This window comes from Spinacia oleracea, chromosome 4 (assembly GCF_020520425.1).
Source record: "Spinacia oleracea cultivar Varoflay chromosome 4, BTI_SOV_V1, whole genome shotgun sequence".
In the NCBI taxonomy this organism is placed as follows: domain Eukaryota; kingdom Viridiplantae; phylum Streptophyta; class Magnoliopsida; order Caryophyllales; family Amaranthaceae; genus Spinacia; species Spinacia oleracea.
The window spans coordinates 173,596,535-173,617,692 of record NC_079490.1 but is presented as its reverse complement, the minus strand read 5'-3'; positions in this window follow the sequence as shown (position 1 = coordinate 173,617,692).

Here is a 21,158-nt window from a genome sequence, read left to right as displayed (position 1 = left end):
CCTTAGCCATATAGCTTCCTTTGCTGCTTCATGTGCAACAATGTACCCCGCTTCAGTTGTAGAATCCGCAATGGTGCTTTACTTAGCACTTTTCCAGCTTACTGCACCTCCGTTGAGGCAGAAGACAAACCCAGACTGTGATCTAAAATCATCTTTGTCGGTTTGGAAACTTGCGTCCGTACAACCTTTAACAATTAATTCATCATCTCCACCATAGACCAGGAAGTCATCTTTGTGCCTTTTCAGGTACTTCAGAATATTCTTGGCAGCAGTCCAATGCGCCTCTCCTGGATCTGACTGGTATCTGCTCGTAGCAATGAGTGCGTACACAACATCCGGGCGTGTACATATCATAGCATACATTATTGAACCAATCAATGATGCATATGGTATCCCATTCATTCGTCTACGCTCATCAAGTGTTTTTGGGCACTGAGTCTTGCTTAGAGTTATTCCATGAGACATGGGTAGGTAGCCTCGCTTGGAGTCTGCCATCTTGAACCTGTCAAGCACCTTATTGATATAAGTGCTTTGACTAAGTCCAATCATCTTTTTAGATCTATCTCTGTAAATCTTGATGCCCAATATGTACTGTGCTTCTCCTAGATCCTTCATCGAAAAACATTTCCCAAGCCAAATCTTGACAGAGTTCAACATAGGAATGTCATTTCCGATAAGTAATATGTCGTCGACATATAATACTAGGAAAGCAATTTTGCTCCCACTGACCTTCTTGTATACACAAGATTCGTCTGCGTTCTTGATGAAACCAAAATCACTGACTGCTTCATCAAAACGTATATTCCAGCTCCTGGATGCCTGCTTCAATCCATAGATTGATTTCTTTAGCTTGCATAACTTTTTAGCATTCTTTGGATCCTCAAAACCTTCAGGCTGTGTCATAAACACAGTTTCTGTTAAAACACCGTTTAAGAAAGCAGTTTTGACATCCATCTGCCATATTTCGTAATCGTAATATGCAGCGATTGCTAACATTATCCGAATAGACTTTAGCATTGCAACTGGTGAAAAGGTTTCATCGTAATCCACACCGTGGACTTGCCTGTAACCTTTTGCAACCAATCTAGCTTTGAAAACTTCAAGTTTCCCATCCTTGTCCTTTTTCAGTTTGAAAACCCATTTGCTTCCAATGGCTTGGTAGCCATCTGGCAAATCGACCAAATCCCATACTTGGTTTTCAGACATGGAGTCTAATTCAGATTGCATGGCTTCTTGCCATTGCTTGGAGCTAGGGCTCGTCATAGCTTGTTTGTAAGTCGCAGGTTCATCACTTTCAAGTAATAGAACGTCATAGCTCTCGTTCATCAAAATACCTAAGTACCTTTCCGGTTGAGATCTATATTTTTGCGATCTACGCGGGGTAACATTTCTAGATTGACCATGATGCTCACCAGAATCTTCTAAAGATCTCTGAGTTTCATCCTGAATGTCATCTTGAGCATTCTCTAGAGTTTGTTGTTCGACTCGAATTTCTTCGAGGTCTACTTTTCTCCCACTTGTCATTTTGGAAATGTGATCTTTCTCCAAAAAGATACCATCTCGAGCAACAAACACCTTGTTCTCAGATGTATTGTAGAAGTAATACCCCTTTGTTTCCTTTGGATAGCCCACAAGGATACATTTGTCAGATTTTGGATGAAGTTTGTCTGAAATTAATCGTTTGACGTATACTTTACATCCCCAAATCTTAAGAAAAGACACTTTTGGAGGCTTTCCAAACCATAACTCATATGGAGTCTTTTCGACAGCTTTAGACGGAGCTCTATTTATAGTGAGTGCAGCTGTATTTAGTGCATGTCCCCAAAATTCTAATGGAAGTTCGGCCTGACCCATCATTGACCTGACCATGTCTAGCAAGGTTTTGTTCCTCCGTTCCGACACACCGTTCCATTGTGGTGTTCCAGGAGGAGTCAATTCTGATAGAATTCCACATTCTTTCAGATGGTCATCAAATTCATAGCTCAGATATTCACCGCCTCTGTCAGACCGCAGTGCCTTAATCTTCTTGCCTAATTGATTCTCTACTTCATTCTGAAATTCCTTGAATTTGTCAAAGAATTCAGACTTATGCTGTAATACTCCAATATTTTATGATTTTATAAAATATATTTATAGCTAGAATAAGGCTATATATATTTATTAAGTGAGTTTATCTAAACTAAAGGGTGTCTTTCTATTTTTGTTAAGTTATAATTTTAATAGGACTCTTTTTACAAGTATTATAAATACTCCCTAACCCTAATTATCTTCTAAAATCTTAATGCTACTTCCATGTTGTAAATTTTATAGCTTTTGCCGTGTATAGTTTTCCAAAAGCCAATTATAAGGCTTATGTTATTCGCCACTTAATCATCATGCTTTTGAGATTGATTATAGTCAAAAGCCCTTGTGTATTGTCGTGGATTTTGGTACTCAATTTATATTCGATCGTATACGAAGTCGGAAGGTAATCACGCACGCCTATACATCTGTTATTATTAATACCTATTATTTGTATCAACACATATTTCTTGGAGTTGTGCGACTAATTTTATATTGTTAGTATACATTATTAATTGATGCTGATTATTAGTTTAGATATAAGATTTTTTTTTTGAGGATTCGTATTAGTAGTATGGATGAGTAGTATTATTTTCCTTCAAAGAGTTGAGTTTTATATTCTCCGCATGATCGAGTTCGATCAAGTGATATTTTGGGATGAAAAATTATAAGTTTATGATTGGTATAAGTTGTACGAATGAGTTTGGTTATTTTAGACATAACTAAGTTATATCCTAATATAGTACTTTGAGATCTCGTGCCAGTATTGAAAAGTATAGACTATTCACTCATAATGGATATCGATCATATTGATCATATTATGAGATATTATGAGAAGACGGTAATTATATATTCTTGGTTTGAGGCTCGACGTTATAGACCTTAGTCCTTGGCATGTTGGTAAGGAGATGATAACCATTAGTAGAGGAGCAAGATACAATCTTTATTATTTCTTAATATCTCCAAAAAGTGGGATTTGGTCCAAAAGTGGCCTTGACTCAGAGAGTCTTTTTAGTAGCTATTGAGAGTTTCAAGTTTTTATACTTGTTGGTTTATTTATTCGAATTACCCATGTCCAAGGCTAGGTATAAAACAAAGAGCAAACATGACACCTATTGGTTGAAGTAAGTTTAGTAGATGAAAGGATCATATCAAATATATTTGAGGTTCAACTGAAGAGAAGACTTATAGTATTTATAGAGTTTGGAGTTAGTTTCATCTTTGGGATCATACTTGAAATGTAGTTCATACTACATTGTTTACATGAGCCTTTATTATTCTATATTAGTATGTTTCCATTTTTGTTACAGGTGATTACTCAGCTTTTTGCTGACGTGTGTGTTTATTTGCTATGTGTGTTTGCGGCCATGTCTTTTTCTTATGGTGGCCCTGCGACGACCCTTTTGGAATTTGTCCTCTATGGTGAGCAGTCAAGATTGACTGGAGCAGATTGATCGTGAAAGATCGCATTTCAAGATGAAGGAGCTCAAGTGTTATCGTTCTGCCTTTTATGACAGTTTTATATTTTTCAGTTGTAGATAGACCACCTAGTAATTGAGTTGTAATAGTTTAAGTCTTGTAAGCCTTAGCACTTGACAATGTGGTCAAGTGTGGCGGTGATACCTCCGATTTAGGTGTACGCTTCCGCATATTTTTATAAAGTCTTTTATATTCTTATTTATTTAAAGTTAGTAAATCGGGGGTGTTACATATGCTTCATTAGGTAGACATAACCATATCTACTGAAGTCATCAGTGAAAGTGATAAAGTAGCTGAAACCACCTCTAGCATTTGTACTCATTGGTCCACATACATCTGTATGGATTAAACCCAATAGTTCATTTGCTCTTTCTCCAACTTTAGAGAAAGGTTTCTTTGTCATTTTGCCAAGTAAACATGATTCGCATTTACCATAATCCTCTAAGTCAAATGGTTCTAGAATTCCTTCCTTTTGAAGTCTTTCTAAGCGTTTCAAGTTTATATGGCCTAATCGACAATGCCACAGATAGGTGAGATCTGAATCATCCTTTTTGGCCTTTTTGGTATTTATGTTATAAACTTGTTTGTCGTGATCTAATAAATAAAGTCCATTGACTAATCTAGCAGATCCATAAAACATCTCTTTAAAATAAAACGAACAACTATTGTCTTTTATTAAAAAGGAAAATCCCTTAGCATCTAAGCAAGAAACTGAAATGATGTTTTTAGTAAGACTTGGAACATGGAAACATTCTTCCAGTTCCAAAACTAGCCCGGAGGGTAACGACAAATAATAAGTTCCAACAGCTAATGCAGCAATCCGTGCTCCATTTCCCACTCGTAGGTCGACTTCACCCTTGCTTAACTTTCTACTTCTTCTTAGTCCATGTGGATTGGAACATAAGTGTGAGCCACAACCTGTATCTAATACCCAAGAAGTTGAATTAGCAAGTATACAGTCTATAACGAAAATACCTGAAGATGGAACGACTGTTCCGTTCTTCTGATCTTCCTTTAGCTTCAAGCAATCTCTCTTCCAATGCCCCTTCTTCTTGCAGTAGAAGCATTCGGATTCAGAAGTGGGTTGACTGACCTTCCTCTTTTCAGATTTGGCGCCAGCTGGTTGCTTAGTCTGGCTGGCCTTGTTGCCACCTTTCTTAGCATTCCTCTTCTTTCCAGATTTCTTGAACTTGCCCCCACGCACCATAAGCACATCCTGCTTATCACTTTTGAGCGTCTTTTCAGCGGTCTTCAGCATACCGTGAAGCTCAGTGAGCGTTTTGTCCAGACTATTCATACTGTAGTTCAGTTTGAACTGATCATACCCGCTATGAAGAGAATGGAGGATGGTGTCTATATGTTAGGTTATGATACATATGACAATTCATAAATCATGCGGAACCAACCATTAAGCCAGGAATACATATTATTTACACATAATCATATAGCATAATTTAGATGCATACTCTTTGTTGCGTGCCTTCCCTAGCTGCGCCCGAACCGAACAAGAACAAGTCTTTAGGACTCCAAGTGTCGTCCCTCCGTAGATAGTCCACAGCACGTCCGGATCCGCCTTAAGATTGACCAACTAGAATCGCCCTTAAGGTACTAGAATTTTCGGCACTATTGAGCAAGGAATGTGGCTGAATTTTTCTCTTAAAACTCACTTTGAATACTTGAATTAATCTCTTAAAACTATGTGACCCTAGGCACGTATTTATAGAGTTATGGAAAGGGAATTGGAATCCTAGTAGGATACGAATTAATTAAACTTAGAATCCTACAAGAACTCTAATTAATTAATTTATCCTTTTAGGAATAGGAATTTAATCATATACTAACTCTAATAGTTTTAGGAATCGTGCATGAACACAAACTCACACACACACACGGCAGCCACGAGGGCCGCCCATGCGTGCGTGCGAGCAGCAGCCCACGCAGCGAGGCCCATGGCCTTAGGCGCGCGCTGGGCCTGCCTTGCGGTGGGCCTGGGCGCTGCCTTGGCTGGGCGCGCGTTTGGCTTGCTGAGCGATGGCCCGACTTCGTGCTGGGACTTCGTCCGGCAGGCCTCGTCCGATGCTAATTCGTACGATACGCTTCCGATTAAATTCCCGGTTCCGGAATTCATTTCCGATACGAACAATATTTAATATTTCCGATTCCGGAATCAATTTCCGTTTCGAACAAATATTTAATATTTCCGTTTCCGGAATTATTTTCCGATTCCGATAATATTTCCGATTCTGACAATATTTCCGTTTCCGGCAATATTTCCGATTATGGCAATATTTCCATTTCCGATAATATTTTCCGATACGTACCATGTTTCCGTTTCCGGCAACATCTACGACTTGGATAATATTTATATTTCCGATACGATCCATATTTCCGTTTCCGGCAATATCATCGTTTCCGGAGTATTCATTTCTTGCCTGTGACGATCTCAGCTCCCACTGAAACCAAGATCCGTCGATTCCGAATATCCATAGATGGAGTATCTAATGCCATTAAATACTTGATCTGTTTACGTACTATTTGTGTGACCCTACGGGTTCAGTCAAGAGTAAGCTGTGGATTAATATCATTAATTCCACTTGAACTGAAGCGGCCTCTAGCTAGGCATTCAGCTCACTTGATCTCACTGAATTATTAACTTGTTAATTAATACTGAACCGCATTTATTAGACTTAACATAGAATGCATACTTGGACCAAGGGCATTATTTCCTTCAGTCTCCCACTTGTCCTTAGGGACAAGTGTGCATTTCCTAATTCCTTTGTCGCTCGATGCTTGCTCTTGAACATAAGGTAAGAGTCGTCATCCTTATTATGTCCAGAGGTGTTCCTCGGTTTCAGAGTTTAACTGATCAAATAAACAGATAATCATAGCCTATGATTCATCCGAGCACGGCCATGCATTTCACAGTTTCTAGCTCTCCGAGTGGCCTTGTACAACTTTTAAGCATCTCATCCCGATTTATGGGAGGACAATCCCAATCTTGCGATCTTGAGATTAGACTTCGTTTGATAGGTGATTACCTGAGCGTTGCCTTTATAGCCTCCTTTTACGGTGCGACGGTTGGTCAACGTCAAAGCAACCAGTTCTCAAACAAGTAATCTCAAATCACTCAGGTATTGAGGATTTAGTGTCTAATAATTTAATGAAATTTACTTATGACAGACTTTCATCTCTTACAGTAAAGTTTCATAGGTCTTGTCCGATACTAGTCTTCCCAAAGTAAGTATCTATGCAAATGATTATGACATTGCCATGTCCACATAGTTCAAGAAACAGAACTACTAGTCATCTTGCATTCTAATCGTCTAACGTTTTCTATGCGTCCAATTTTATAGAAAACTCCGACTAGGGACCATTTTCAACCTTTGACATTCAAGTTCACTTGATAGACATTTCTTAGTCACAGGACTGGTCCTGACAGTCTATCTTGAATATTTCGTCAAATTTGAAGGGACTCATCATTTAATACTAAACTAAGATTAAATGGAATATGAAAATACATTTCATATATGATAAATGTTCAACCCCAATGTTTTATAACCATGGGCCTCAAACCCATCTTCTAAAACAATTCATGGAATTCAAAGCTATGCTTGATTTCCAGTGCTACAACGTGAGTGTTGCTTCTCACTTGTTGCATAGGTTTAGTTATCATGCTTTGCCAATCTTAATATCCTTTTCATCGAATGTTCTTCGAGATATGATGATAAGATCTTTTCGAGTTTGTTTATTATGTGATCTAGTCTTTCTTACTTCGATGGTGGTTTTACTCATTTTGCAATGAAGAACCATCAAGTTAGCAGACGTTTTTCTTGCTTCAAGAGTGATTCTACGCATTTTTCAATGAAGAACCATCAAGCCAGCAGATAGGTGATCTACCCAAGTTCTGTGAAGAACTTTAAACAACCCTGTTTTATTGCTTCTTAGGCAATAATTACTTTTACTTCAACTGTATAGGTTGCTAGTGATGCTTTGTTTGGATTTACCTATCCAGGCAGTTCATAGATATGTGGAAGATTCTCCAACTATATCTTAGAACATAGAAATTATTATTTTAATTTCCCACGCAACAACTCATGGTCTCCAACCCATGTTGCCATTTCAAAACACGATGCTCTATAGCTCGTCCTTATCAATGGTTAACTCCAAAGGGTCTTGCTTGATCCTTTGCCAGTGTTTATGCGTGTAGCATCAATATTTAGCATATCTTTATTTCCTTGAATCAAGAACTATTCCTATGTACCTTTTCAAGTACCATAAGTATTCTTGATCTCAATCTAGTTGATCTTCACTTAGATCAATAGAGATTGGTATATGTTCGTCATGCCTAAAGTCATACGATACGTTTTTGGCGATCCTCATATTATATCATACATGATAAATTCTTTTGCAGAATAATTCCCAATTGAATTCTATTCATGTAACTTTAGCTTATCTAGTTTCAGTAGATTCGGCTGAATTCTTTGACATATAATATAGGTTATGAATCTCATTTAGACTCTTTGATGTTTAACTTAGTAAATGCTTATACATAGTTCAAACATCCTTTACTTAGATTTATTCACATGGGTCGAATATCTCCAATGGAGACTTCTGTGTTTGATTTAGTAAATGCCATTACTTAATCCAAAACAATATCATAAGATCTTTGTAAATAGATCTTAATACCCAGTATGTACTAAGTTTCGCCTTGGTCCATCATTGATGAATAATTTCAAATCTAAGTCATTAGCATTTGAATGTTATTTCACAATAGAGAGATATGTGTGTGATACACATAGGACCAATTAAGTTTTATGTACTCCCACTAAACTTCTTATATATCTACAAGAATCATGTACATTTTATGAAACTAAAATACTTATTAGCTTCACTAAAATACATTTCTAATTCCCAATTGCTTGCTTTAAATCTGTACTTAGATTTTATAAGCTAGCTTTCCTTTTCATGCATTTATTTGGATCCACAAATTCTATGACATACCATGTACATATTATATTCCAACATTTGATTGAGGAATACGTTTTGTCATCCAATTGCCATATGTATCAATATGCAATCATTGCTTGAATTATAGACTTAAGCATTACGATTTTGCATGAGGTTTCAACACAATCCATGCCATGAATTTGCTTGTAACCTTTAGCAACTAATCTAGCTTTGTGTGTGAACACAATTCCATGTTTGATGGTTTTTATCCTTTAAACAAACTTGCAACCAATAGGTGTGAAACTATTCTTGCAAATCAACAAAATTTCAATTTTGTCATCAAAACATTGAGTATGTTTTATGGCCTCTAACCATTTAAAACATTTGAGTCTATATATGGCCTCTAACCATTTTAGGGAATCTGGGTTTCGTCATAGCTTTCTTACAGGTCACAAACTCATTAATCTACATGATAATAGTTTGACTGCAAGTTGTAGGTTTCTTCACTATTTAATAGAAGAATCTCATAGTTTCATTGACCTGATCTCTATGTTTCTTCACTATCTAATAGAAGAATCTCATAGTTTCAGTGACTTGAATTCTATGCCTACTTGGGTATAGAACATCAAACAATAGAATATCAATAGCCACTTAAAAGTCCTTTGAATATTCTGTTCTCCTTGAAGCACTTGTAAAATCTTCTAAGAGATGTCTATTCTTTAAAGCCACTTCTAAAGTCCTTAAAGAATAAGTTCGGATTTTCTGAAGCACTTCGAAAAGCCTCCGGAATGTCCGTTTATGTTTGTTGTTCGCCTCGAAGACTTTCGAGGTCTATTTTCTCCCACTTGTCATTTTGGAAACGAATCTCCAAAAGGACATCATTTCGAGCAAACAAACATTATGTTCTCAAAAATTCGTGGCAGAAACAATACCCTTGTGTCTCATCACAATGAAACATATATCTAGACTTGGGCCTTAGTTTGTTGAATAACAAACACTAAGCTCCGACTGAGTTTAGCAACTCTTTAGATATATATATAATTGAAAAGATATCCTGAAATTACTTTTCAATAGCTTTGACAAATTTGATTTAGTTTGGTGGTAGTTGAGCATTTTGTTTTAGAAATTATAGGAAAAGTCTTTATGATTCATCATTGATCGAATCAAGTACTAATTGACTTCGATCATTCCAACGTAGATATGCCATATCTTATGGAGCTAGATTGTGAAATTACAACACACAATCATTGATGATCATATTTGGTCTCAAGTAATCATCAACATGATCTAACCTAGATCTTTATGATTTCTTGCCAAGTGGTTTTTATACTTCTGAATCTTTGAACTAGCCAAACAGATTCAACTTATATCACATTTGAGTAAATAAACCTATATTCACTCAAATCCATGTGAAATAATAAAGTCATAAAACCTTTCTTTAGCTTTGAACTCTATTGTCTAGGCGTTCTAACAATAGTTCATATACTTTGTTACTTTCAACAAGTAAGACTAGTTGTCTTAAAATGATCTAGAAATCAATCAACTTTCAAAAAGTCCATCAAAATAGAGCTTATGAATGTTAACTTGTTGATATGGTCTAAGCAACAATGCCAAAGATTAGTGGAACTCAAATTAAGGGGTTGATTTGAACCTAGTAAAGTTCTTTAAAGAGTTGTTTGTTTTAATCAAGCATATTGACTCAACCTGTAATTGACCATTTCATTCAAATAAACAAACAAACATTGTTTTTGTTTTTCTTGAATGTGAGTCTTTCTGTGTTTGAAGCAGAAATTTAGGTATACTGATTATGGAACAAAATAGCCATTAAGTTCCAGCCTTTGAAAGGACTTAAAACAAACTTAGATGACCCTACAATTAATGTAGCAATGCCATGCTTCATTTCCCACTTGTAGGTCATTAGTGTATCCTAGCTTCCATTGTTTGAGTTATTACCGAAGTAAGAACCTCAAGCGGTATATGATACCAAGGAAGTTTGATTGCTAGGTCACTTCTCTTTAAACATAAACTTATAGGTAGAAACGGAATCGTAATTCCTTTCATTTGTTTCTTTGTTTTCCTATTTCTTGTACCCTTTCTTATAGTCTTAAGAATTGAATTCTTTAGTGTTGACTTTTATACTTTGTTAGACATGTCCAATGTCACCAACAAGGTTCTTTACCATTTTAATTTACGTTGAATATTTTGTTTTAACTAGATGATCTTACCAGAAGCTTCTAAAGTTCTCTAAGTATCGATCTATTCGAATGTCTAGGGACTAGACTCATTCGAGAATTAAATGGACAAAGATATTAGGTTGTTAACCATTGGTAAAGCTGAGCGTTTAAACTCAATGCTTTATGATCTCAAAACTACATTGTATCTTGATTTCACAAGCACCAATTGGTTTGCCATTCAATTTTGATACTCGAAAACAACCATAAAAGTCGCTAAAAGAAACGTACATTTTAAATTGCTCATTTTCTCTCATTTCCGTGAATCGTTCTTGGATTCACTACCAATCGAGGAAATTTACTGTTACCTTTCTAAAAGGATTTTATTGCAGTGCAAGATATTTCATTATAAACAATAATTAAAACATACATTGAAGCATGCAAAGTCTAAACATTTATCATGAGTAATAACTTGAAAATTAAAGCAATCATGCAATTTCAACAAGTTATTAGCATTTTATTCGAATTTATTGTTCCGGCAGGTGTGAATAAAATGATTTCAAGATCCTAAAATCATTGAAGAATTAAGCACAGTTTGTCGACTTAATTCTAAAACATCTTAGGTAAGCAAAAACCTTTTGCTAATAGTCTAGAAACTATTCTTGGTTGATAGGTACGTCTAAGAACTTATTAGGTAAACCTATCGATTTTGCCACGACATAAAAGGACTCCTTACTTATATCGTTGAGTTTCACCAAAACTAACATGTACTCACAATTATTTGTGTACCTTGCCCCTTTAGGACCAATAAGTAACACCTCGCTGAGCGAAAACTATTACTAGATTGATGTAAAGGATATCCAAGCAAGTGTATATTTTGGCATGGCACCTTTTAACTCAATTTTTAAGTTTGGAACTTAAGGCTCTTACTATGTTGGTTAGATTTTAAGTGAACTAAAATCCTTAATCATGCAACATAATCAAGCTTTTGATCTCATGCATTTTAAGACATATTTAAAAGCAATAAATAACTTAAAACATGCATAAGATAAATGTGATCTAGTATGGCCCGACTTCATCTTGAAGCTTTGACTCCAAAGTCCGTCTTGAAAATCTCCGTGGGAGGCACCATTTTCTTCAAATAGGATAAGCTATAACTAATTACAACTATTTGATGGTACGCAGACCATATTTGAATTGAAAAATAACTTTGGTACTTTAGACCAATTACATTCAAATTAATGGTACGCAGACCATATTTTCTATCCTATTTGGGCCATACTAGTCACTTCATAACCTGCAAAACAGTACATATACAATATATACCATTCACCCATTCATTATCATGAATGGCCCACATAGCTGGTTAGTAAAACACATTATGCATCACGTAAACATTTGCAGCAATTAATCAAGGGCACCAATAATCTACCAATTATTCAGTCCTTATTAATTCTAATCAAGTTGTTTTAACCTTAAGGATTTGTAGACCTAATCAAGAGTTTTATGACTAAAAGGGCTCCCACTCAAACCAATAAATTCATATGCTTTACTAATTTTAAACATAAAAATGTATTTCAAGTCTAACCGGAAACATACAAATTTAATTAAAATTTAAAGCTCATATAAATTTATAATTGAATCCAAAAAGTTTAATTTAATTTCAGTCGTATTTAAATTAATTCATGATTTTAATTTTAGTAAAATAATTAGAATAAATTAAAATTTATTATAATTACAATATTCAAAATTAAAATCCAAGAAAATAATTTAAATTATTAATTTTAAAATTAATTAAAATTACGTAAACTGAAAAATTTCAAATTAAACATTCAAAACGATCTAATCGCAACGCAAACACCCTACGCATTGCACGCCCATGGGCCGCACGCACACAGCCATCGCTGGCCATGTGCGCGCAGCCCATGCGCTCGTCGCATAGCTGCTGCATCTTCCATCGCAAGCCATCGCACGCTATGGTGCTCGCTGCGCGCGCGCCAGCGCTCGACGCACGCAAGTCATCGCTCGCTGTTAGCGCTCGCCAGCGCTCGCTGCGCGCGAGCCATCGCTCGCTGTGCGCGCGAGCAATTGCGCGCGATCAATCGCTGGGCGCAGCGCTCGTGCCACGCGAGCTTGCGCTCGCTGCGCGCGAGGCTGCGCGCGTTTGCGCGAGGCAGTGCGCGTCGTGGCGCAGCTCGCTTGCTGCCCAGACGCGACTGCTTTGGCTTGCCTTTCGCCCATGCCCATTTGTTCATAGCTCGTGGCCCACGACACAAGGCAGGGCTGCTGCCTTGTGCTCGTGCACCATGCCTTGCTCATTGCATTCGTGCCGCACGGGCGACGAGCTCCCTTGCTCGTCGTCGCATGCCCGCACTATACAACACCCCTTAAGGGTAACACGAAGCGTCCATTGCTTTGTGCGTGCAAGTGATATGAACGAATCGCATAAAAATTTAAAATTTATATTTAAAATTAATGACAAATTAATAAATAATATTAATTTCATAATTTTAGGGCGAAAAATCAAAAATTTATTATTCAATTGATTTCCGATTGTCATGGATTCAAGTCTAGGTCATAAAAATTTAAAATTTATCATAAATTTACAATTTTTATGGTGGTTTTTAATCATAGGTTTCTAATTAAATTATAATTAATTATGAAAATCAAATTAATTCTAAATTATTCTAATTTTCAACAAATTAATCATAATTACAAATTAGATTGCATAAATAACAAGGCTAGGCATTCAAACTTGTTAAACATATACAGTAGGTCAATAAAAAATTCAAGATTTATCAACAAGAATCGCAAATATTTAATTTTAACATCTTAAATTTACGAAATTTTGCATTCGAAAAACTAAAACCTTCGAAAAGTCATAGTTAGGCTTCGAATTTGAGAATTCTGGGTTCGGCAGAAAAATACTGTTTTTGTCAAAATTTTAGAATGCCTTTTACATGCGGAATTGACACAAAAATCACTCGATTTGGATGAGTAACGAAGAAACTCCCGAAAAACTGCGTACGTATAATTAATTAAACGCAATTTGCAATTAATTAACAATTACGAAAATTAATCACCCCTTTTAATTCTTGCAAATTTGTAATATTTAACCATGTTCATGCAATTTAGATTATGAAAATAATAAGGGGCTCGTGATACCACTGTTAGGTTATGATACATATGACAATTCATAAATCATGCGGAACCAACCATTAAGCCAGGAATACATATTATTTACACATAATCATATAGCATAATTTAGATGCATACTCTTTGTTGCGTGCCTTCCCTAGCTGCGCCCGAACCGAACAAGAACAAGTCTTTAGGACTCCAAGTGTCGTCCCTCCGTAGATAGTCCACAGCACGTCCGGATCCGCCTTAAGATTGACCAACTAGAATCGCCCTTAAGGTACTAGAATTTTCGGCACTATTGAGCAAGGAATGTGGCTGAATTTTTCTCTTAAAACTCACTTTGAATACTTGAATTAATCTCTTAAAACTATGTGACCCTAGGCACGTATTTATAGAGTTATGGAAAAGGAATTGGAATCCTAGTAGGATACGAATTAATTAAACTTAGAATCCTACAAGAACTCTAATTAATTAATTTATCCTTTTAGGAATAGGAATTTAATCATATACTAACTCTAATAGTTTTAGGAATCGTGCATGAACACAAACTCACACACACACACGGCAGCCACGAGGGCTGCCCATGCGTGCGTGCGAGCAGCAGCCCACGCAGCGAGGCCCATGGCCTTAGGCGCGCGCTGGGCCTGCCTTGCGGTGGGCCTGGGCGCTGCCTTGGCTGGGCGCGCGTTTGGCTTGCTGGGCGATGGCCCGACTTTGTGCTGGGCCTTCGTCCGGCAGGCCTCGCCGATTCTAATTCGTACGATACGCTTCCGATTAAATTCCCGGTTCCGGAATTCATTTCCGATACGAACAATATTTAATATTTCCGATTCCGGAATCAATTTCCGTTTCGAACAAATATTTAATATTTCCGTTTCCGGAATTATTTTCCGATTCCGATAATATTTCCGATTCTGACAATATTTCCGTTTCCGGCAATATTTCCGATTCTGGCAATATTTCCATTTCCGATAATATTTTCCGATACGTACCATGTTTCCGTTTCCGGCAACATCTACGACTTGGATAATATTTATATTTCCGATACGATCCATATTTCCGTTTCCGGCAATATCATCGTTTCCGGAGTATTCATTTCTTGCCTGTGACGATCTCAGCTCCCACTGAAACCAAGATCCGTCGATTCCGAATATCCATAGATGGAGTATCTAATGCCATTAAATACTTGATCCGTTTACGTACTATTTGTGTGACCCTACGGGTTCAGTCAAGAGTAAGCTGTAGATTAATATCATTAATTCCACTTGAACTGAAGCGGCCTCTAGCTAGGCATTCAGCTCACTTGATCTCACTGAATTATTAACTTGTTAATTAATACTGAACCGCATTTATTAGACTTAACATAGAATGCATACTTGGACCAAGGGCATTATTTCCTTCACTATAGCCATTTCCTGAGAAAATTGCTGACCCAGCCGACTCATATTCTCAATGAGTCCAATCATTTTGAGAATATGTGGACTTACGGGCTCGCCTTTCTTAAGCTTGGTCTCAAGAATTTGCCTATGAGTCTCGAATCTTTCGACTCGAGCCAGATCTTGGAACATGTTCTTCAACTCACTGATGATTGTGAAAGCATCTGAGTTGATGAACGTTTTCTGCAGATCTGCACTCATGGTGGCGAGCATTAGACATTTCACATCCTTGTTGGCATCAATCCAACGATTGAGGGCTGCCTGAGTGACCCCGTCGCCTGCGGCTTCGGGCATCGCCTCTTCCAGGACATACTCCTTTTCTTCCTACATAAGAACTATTTGCAAGTTCCTTTGCCAGTCAAGGAAGTTTTTCCCGCTCAACTTCTCCTTTTCGAGAATTGATCGAATGTTGAATGAATTGTTGTTTGCCATAGTTAAAACTACAATTGAAAAGAATAAACAAATAAATAACCATTCACAGTTTCTCTTAATAAACTTTAAATTCTAGCATACATGCATAATTCAATGTTCATTAAGCATTTTATTCAAGTTATGTGTTCCGGCAGGTGTGAATAAAATGATTCCAAGATCCTAAAATCATTGAAGAACTAAGCACAGTTTGTCGACGTAATCCTAAAACATCTTAGGTAAGCAAAAAGCCTTTTTCTAATAGTCTAGAAACTATTCTTGGTTGATAGGTACATCTAAGAACTTATTAGGTAAACCTATCGATTTTGCCACGACATAAAAGGACTCCTTACTTATATCGTTGAGTTTCACCAAAACTAACATGTACTCACAATTATTTGTGTACCTTGCCCCTTTAGGACCAATAAGTAACACCTCGCTGATCGAAAACTATTACTAGATTGATGTAAAGGATATCCAAGCAAGTGTATATTTTGGCATGGCACCTTTTAACTCAATTTTTAAGTTTGGAACTTAAGGCTCTTACTATGTTGGTTAGATTTTAAGTGAACTAAAATCCTTAATCATGCAACATAATCAAGCTTTGATCTCATGCATTTTAAGACATATTTAAAAGCAATAAATAACTTAAAACATGCATAAGATAAATGTGATCTAGTATGGCCAGACTTCATCTTGAAGCTTTAACTTCAAAGTCCGTCTTGAAAATCTCCGTGGGAGGCACCATTTTCTTCAAATAGAATAAGCTATAATCAAAACTAATTACAACTATTTGATGGTACGCAGACCATATTTGAATTGAAAAACAACTTTGGTACTTTAGACCAATTACATTCAAATTAATGGTACGCATACCATATTTTCTATCCTATTTGGGCCATACTAGTCACTTCATAACCTGCAAAACAGTACATATACAATATATACCATTCACCCATTCATTATCATGAATGGCCCACATAGCTGGTTAGTAAAACACATTATGCATCACATAAACATTTGCAGCAATTAATCAAGGGCACCAATAATCTACAAATTATTCAGTCCTTATTAATTCTAATCAAGTTGTTTTAACCTTAAGGATTTGTAGACCTAATCAAGAGTATATGACTAAAAAAGGGGCTCCCACTTAAACCAATAAATTCATATGCTTTACTAATTTTAAACATAAAAATGTATTTCTAGTCTAACCGGAAACATACAAATTTAATTAAAATTTAAAGCTCATATAAATTTATAATTGAATCCATAAATTTAATTTAATTTCAGTCGTATTTAAATTAATTCATGATTTTAATTTTAGTAAAATAATTAGAATAAATAAAATTTATTATAATTACAATATTCAAAATTAAAATCCAAGAAAATAAATTAAATTATTAATTTTAAAATTAATTAAAATTACGTAAACTGAAAATTTCAAAACGATCTAATCGCAACGCAACAACCCCACGCAACGCATGCCCATGGGCCACACGCACACAGCCATCGCTGGCCATGTGCGCGCAGCCCATCCGCTGCGTCGCATCGCTGCTGCTCCCCATCGCAAGGTGCGCGCCAGCGCTCGTCGCAACAAGCATGCTGCTGACCATCGCTGGGCGCAGCGCTCGTCGCACGTCGCAACAAGCACGCTGCACGCCATCGCTGAGCGCAGCGCTCGTCGCACGCACACATGCGCTTGCGCGAGGCAGTGCGCGCTGTGGCGCAGCACGCTTGCTGCCCACACGCGACTGCTCGTGCCTTGCTCTCTGACAGGCTAAATCGCACTCCTATCAAAGATAAACCTAACGTTCACCAACTAAAAATATAGTAAGGGAAGCAGGGATCGTATCCACAGGGAAACAATGTTCTTTCTACTATTAATTAACTAATCTAGACTACTGGTAACAAAGAGTTGGATTGGTTTGTATATTAAACTAAAGCAAATAATCAAATCGGAAAATAACAATATTAAAGGAATCTAGGGCAATGGTTCACCATAAATGCAGAGCAGGATTGGACAACGGACAATAACAATCAATGAACAATCATAATTAGGAAAACATGCATCTCTCGAATCTTATGAATTCCTTAGGATAGAACAACTAGCGGGCTCTCGCTACGTACTAGAAATAATTCCTATCTAATAGCCACAGACCAAAAAACATCATATTTATACCTCTCGGCGCATAATCTAAGGTTAATCAAACTCAAATCAAAATAGTCCGGCCGAACAGAATTGACGAGCAATAATAATAAGCTATAGAAATTATAATCAATCAATCAATTAATCAAGTCCACATATAATCCCAATCATGCATTCATGGATCCCCTAAACCCTAGAAATTAAACTACTCACTCATGATAATAAATAACAAAGCAATTAACATAATAGAAAACATGATCAAGCAATAAGATAAATTAAAGCAAGAAACAATACCGACTTGAAGAACAATGGAATAATAAAGCTTGAATCTTTGATAAAAATTAAAACTAAGTGTTTGGAGAAAATAGAGAGAACTAAAATAGACTAAGTAATTCGAAAACTAGAATAAAAGAGATGTCACTAAAAATATAAGGGGCTAGTATTTATAGTTTGCCCAAAATAGAGCCCAAAATCGGAAATAAAATCTCGCGAAATACGCTGGAGGTTGGCGTGGCCCGATCGGGCGACGCTTCGCCCGATCGGGAGATGTGCTCGATAGTCGGCCCGATCGGGCGAAATTCCGCCCGATCGGGCGGTTGCAAAATGCCCAGAACAGCGCCCAGAATGACCGCCCGATCCGGATCGGGCGAAGCCAGCCCGATCGGGCGCGTGTTGAAACTGCACGATCCTCTATCTTAAAAACACCATATCTCCTTCGCTATAAGTCGGAATTAGGCGAGTGACCACTCGTTGGAAAGCTCTTGAAGTCTAGAATCCAACCCAATTTGAATCGCTGCATTTGGAGTTGTATAACTCGAGTTATGATCAAAAGAGTGGACGACATTCAGTTTTCTACTTCTTTCACTATTCGCTTTGCATGAAAATTCTTCCAACTCAATGTTTGCGCTCTCGAAAGTATATAATCTCTTGTATTGATTCAAATGAGTAGGAAATGCACAAAAATATGCTAATTCCTACAATGATGAACCTGAAACTACAAACACACTACAAGGAGCACATTAGTACTAAAATCGCTCCGAAGAGCTCATTTGAGATCAAAAAGTACTAAGGGACGGGGGTAAAAACTCTATATAAAACGCATATATCACTCTCGCCCTTGCCCATGCGCCCATTGCTCACAGCCCACGACACAAGGCAGGGCTGCTGCCTTGTGCTCGTGCACCATGCCCTTGCTCGCTGCATTCGTACCGCATGGGCGACGAGCTCCCTTGCTCGTCGTCGCATGCCCGCACTATACAACACCCCTTAAGGGTAACACGTAGCGTCCATTGCTTTGTGCGTGCAAGTTATATGAGCGAATCGCATAAAAATTAAAAATTTATATTCAAAATTAATGACAAATTAATAAATAATATTAATTTCATAATTTTAGGGCGAAAAATCGAAAATTTATTATTTAATTGATTTCCGATTAACATGGATTCAAGTCTAGGTCATAAAAATTTAAAATTTAACATAAATTTACAATTTTTATGGTGGTTTTTAGTCATAGGTATCTAATTAAATTATAACTAATTATTAAAATCAAATTAATTCTAAATTATTCCAATTTTCAACAAATTAATCATAATTACAAATTAGATTGCATAATTAACAAGGCTAGGCATTCAAACTTGTTAAACATATACAGTAGGTCAATCAAAAATTCAAGATTTATCAACAAGAATCGCAAATATTTAATTTAACATCTTAAATTTACGAAATTTTGGATTCGAAAAACTAAAACCTCCGAAAAGTCATAGTTAGGCTTCGAATTTGAGAATCCTGGGTTCGGCCGAAAAATACTACTTTTGTCAAAATTTTAGAATGCCTTTTACATGCGGAATTGACACAAAAATCACTCGATTTGGGTGAGTAACGAAGAAACTTCCGAAAAACTGCGTACGTATAATTAAATAAACGCAATTTGCAATTAATTAACAATTACGAAAATTAATCACCCCTTTTAATTCTTGCAAATTTGTAATATTTAACCATGTTCATGCAATTTAGATTATGAAAATAATAAGAGACTCGTGATACCACTGTTAGGTTATGATACATATGACAATTCATAAATCATGCGGAAAAACCATAAAGCCAGGAAAGCATATTATTTACACATAATCATTTAGCATAGAATAGATGCATACATGTTGCAGCGTGCCTTCCCTAGCTGCGCCCGAACCGAACAAGAACAAGTCTTTAGGACTCCAAATGTCGTCCCTCCGTAGATAGTCCACAGTACGTCCGGATCCGCCTCAAGTTAGACCAACTAGAATCGCCCTTAAGGTGCTTAGGAATTTCGGCTATGTGTTTGCAAGTGTATGACTGATTTTTCTTTCAAAAACTTACCCTTTGAATACTTCAATCGTACCTGCAAATAATGACCCTAGGCCCTTATTTATAGAGGTATGGAAAAGGAACTGGAATCCTATTAGGATACTAATTAGTTAAACTAGAATCCTCGTAGGACTCTAACTAATTAATTTTATCCTTTTAGGATTAGGAATTTAATCATCAAACAAATCCTATACAATTTAGGTTTCGTATGTGAACACAAACTCTACACGAGCATGACCCACGAGCGTGCAGGCCATGCCCGCGCACAGCCCACACGGCCGCTCAGCCCACGTGAGCCGCAAGCCCACGCGAGCAGCAGCACAGCTCGCAGCCCATTGTTGCGCGCGCTGCGCGCGCTCCCATGGCCCGCTGGGCCTGGCCTTGCGCTGGGCCTGGCGTGGCCTTGGCTGTTCGTGTGGCGCGCTTGGCTTGCTGGGCGATGGCCTGGCTTCGTGCTGAGCCCTCGTCCGGCAGGCCTCGTCCGATGCTTATTCGTACGATACGCTTCCGATTAAATTCCCGGTTCCGGAATTCATTTCCGATACGAACAATATTTAATATTTCCGATTCCGGAATTAATTTCCGTTTCGAACAAATATTTAATATTTTCGTTTCCGGAATTATTTTCCGATTCCGATAATATTTTCGATTCTGACAATATTTCCGTTTCCGGTAATATTTCCGATTCCGGCAATATTTCCATTTCCGATAATATTTCCCGATAAGTACCATGTTTCCGTTTCCGGTAACATCTACGACTTGGATAATATTTATATATCCGATACGATCCATATTTCCGTTTCCGGCAATATCATCGTTTCCGGAGTATTCATTTCTTGCTTTGTGACGATCTCAGCTCCCACTGAAACCAAGATCCGTCGATTCCGAATATCCATAGATAGAGTATTTAATGCCATTAAATACTTGATCCGTTTACGTACTATTTGTGTGACCCTACGGGTTCAGTCAAGAGTAAGCTGTGGATTAATATCATTAATTCCACTTGAACTGAAGCGGCCTCTAGCTAGG